The 2,832-nt window shown below is 42.2% G+C and overlaps 1 non-coding gene across 1 annotated transcript; it reads right to left on the reverse strand.

Moving 5' to 3' along the window:
- Nucleotides 1–1,353: 1,353 nt before the first annotated feature.
- On the reverse strand, nucleotides 1,354–1,460 carry LOC120283057. Its single transcript, XR_005543060.1, has one exon. It is a non-coding gene; the product is annotated as a small nucleolar RNA R71 (small nucleolar RNA).
- Between the last annotated feature and the right edge of the window lie 1,372 nt (nucleotides 1,461–2,832).

Genomic DNA, 2,832 nt, shown 5'->3' on the forward strand with positions numbered 1-2,832 from the left:
GTGAGTCAAGAGGTAGCGGAACGTCCCTTTTCCCTTTCGGTGTGATTTATCCTACCTCCATGTTCCAAGAGTTCTTTGAAGTCACAATAGAGTGAAATGCTAAGAGAGGAACTCCACTGGGGCTTAGATGTGCAAGCAACAGAGTAAAGCGTTGAAGTAATCCTTAGTGCTGGGGCTTGATTGTGACTAGCAGTCGTTCGCCTGGACCAAAGTGTTAGATCTAGATTAGGGAATATGGTTTATCACTTGGAGTCCGTAGAGCTTTAAACAACTTTGCACAGTGTGCTGTGTTGAGACTGAGCGATTTCTCTGTCGGGGCATAGTATAGGGTTAGTCACGGTTAACCTTAGGTTTGGGACCGTATGTTTAAGGATTTCCACGACTCAGTAGACATCAGTTGGGAAACAGCACTTGAAGCAATAGTCCTAGCATGAGCAATGTCTTGGTGCCACGCTTTTTATCAATTGCCTCTCCTCTCATTTGATTGCGTCTCTTTTTCTTGTTTTCTTTATTTCTTTTCTTTTGTTCACAATGATATTGTTCGCACCACTATTGATTCATCTTCACCATAGTTAAATAGAAAATCTTGTGTTTCTGATCAATATTCCCTTTTGATATGACTACCCACTTACCAGGGTACTTTTATTACTTCGATAACACGTGTATTTGTGGTACACACGCAAAAGGGGCGTGTCAAAGTTTTTGGCACCATTGCAAGGAAATAGGAATTTTGGAAACACTTTGAACTTTGCTATTTTAGCTATTCGTCACTTATTCTACTTCACATTTTCTTATTCTTCTATAATTCTGGTTAATTTTTTTTCTTTGGTTATAGCTCCAGGTTATAACCCGAAGAAACCCTTCGACATTGATGGAAGGATATCCGGACATTGAACGAAGAATTCATAGAAAGGGAAAAGAACCTGTGCAAGAACAGTTAAATCAAGCTGAGATAAAAGGTGAAGGGTCTGATAACATGGCAGAACAAAAATGAGCAGCAAAGGGCACTCTCAGATTATGCCAGACCCGTAGTCCAATATTGTGTGGCCACCGATTATTGCTCTGAATTTCAATCTCAAGCCAGGCTTCATCCAGATGCTACAATAGTCGGCACAGTTTAACAGTTTGGCCGATGAGGATCTAAACAATCACATTGAGAACTTCATAGAAGTGTATGACATGCTCAAGATTAATGGAGTAACGGATGATGCTATCAAATTGAGGGCCTTCCCATTTTCCTTAAAAGGGAGAGCGAAGAAATGGCTACATTTATTACTTAAAGCATAGACCACTACATGGAAAGAGATGGTAGAAGCTTTTCTTGCTCGATATTTCCCTCCTGGAAAATCCGCGAAACATAGGAATGAAATATCATCTTTTGTGCAAATGGAATTGGAGTCTCTTTTTGAGACATGGGATAGGTTCAAGGAGCTCATGCAGAAATGTTCTCAACATGGGTTTCTCGAGTGGATGATCATTCAGACTTTCTATAATGGTTTTAACCCAAGCACAAAGTAGTTACTTGATACTGCAGCAAGAGGTACCTTAGAAAGCAAGACCCCCGACGAGGCCCGACATCTCATTGAAGAAATGGCTATGAATAGTTACCAGTGGAACACAAGGGACAGAAAGAAGGTAGCCGGACTTCAAGAGATTGATGTAGTTACCTTATTGGCAGCCCAGGTTGAGTCATTGAGTAAGAAGTTAGACACTCTAACTTCTCCTAGAGTGGCGGCTATGACGAGTTGCACTGGGTGTAGGGGAGGACATGCTTCATCCGATTGCTAGATTTCTATTGGTGGTACATCCTCGGTGGAACAAGTGGATTTTGTGGATAATGCAATAAGAGGACAAGGAAATCCGTATAGCAACACCTACAATCCGGGTTTCCATCAACAACAACAAGCCTTGAACATGGAGAATCGAGTATCAGGGTTAGAGAACCGGATGACTGACCTAGAGAAGGCCTTGACCAAGTTCATTCAATTGTCGGATACAAGATTTCAATCGGCTGAGGCCACACTTCGCAGCCACACTGCATCACTACACAACTTGGAGAATCAAGTGGGCCAAATTGTGAAGTCACTCTTGGAAAGACCTCAAGGGAGTTTGCCTAGCAACACGAAGATAAACCCAAGAGAACATGTGAAGGCGATCACTTTGAGAAGTGGCCGTGAAGTTGAGGGTTGGCTCCCAAGTGAGAAGACCAATATTGAAGCACCCGAGGTTGTGGAGGTTGAGGAGAGAACCAAGGAGAAGGAGGTGGCAGCCCCATCTTACAAGCCAAGAATCCCTTATCCTTCAAGATTGAAGAACGCCCAAAATGATGAGTAATACAATAAGTTCTTGGGTCTATTCAAGCAGTTGCACATTCATATCCCATTTGTGAAGGCATTGTCTCAAATACCTCGTTATGCAAAGTTTTTGAAGGACCTCTTAACCAACAAGAGGAATCTAGAGGAGAGTGCATCTAAAATTCTAGATGCTTCATGTTCGGTGGTGTTGCAAAAGAATATACCGAACAAGAAGAAAGACCACGGAAGTTTTATCATTCCATGCAACATTAGTAATTTGGGTGAAGAAAAGGCATTGGCAGATTCAGGGGCTAGCATCAACGTCATGCCTTACGCATTCTTAAAGAAGTTAGGCTTGGGAGAGCCTAGGCCCACTCGGATGACACTTCAATTGGCGGACTGAACAGTTAGATATCTGAGGGCATCATTGAAGATGTACTTGTGAAAGTTGACAAGTACATATTTCCTATAGACTTTGTAGTATTGGATGTTGATGAGGATGTCGATGTTCAGCTGATACTTGGGAGGCCATTCTTAC

The sequence above is a fragment of the Dioscorea cayenensis genome, chromosome 18 (assembly GCF_009730915.1).
Source record: "Dioscorea cayenensis subsp. rotundata cultivar TDr96_F1 chromosome 18, TDr96_F1_v2_PseudoChromosome.rev07_lg8_w22 25.fasta, whole genome shotgun sequence".
Taxonomy (NCBI): domain Eukaryota; kingdom Viridiplantae; phylum Streptophyta; class Magnoliopsida; order Dioscoreales; family Dioscoreaceae; genus Dioscorea; species Dioscorea cayenensis.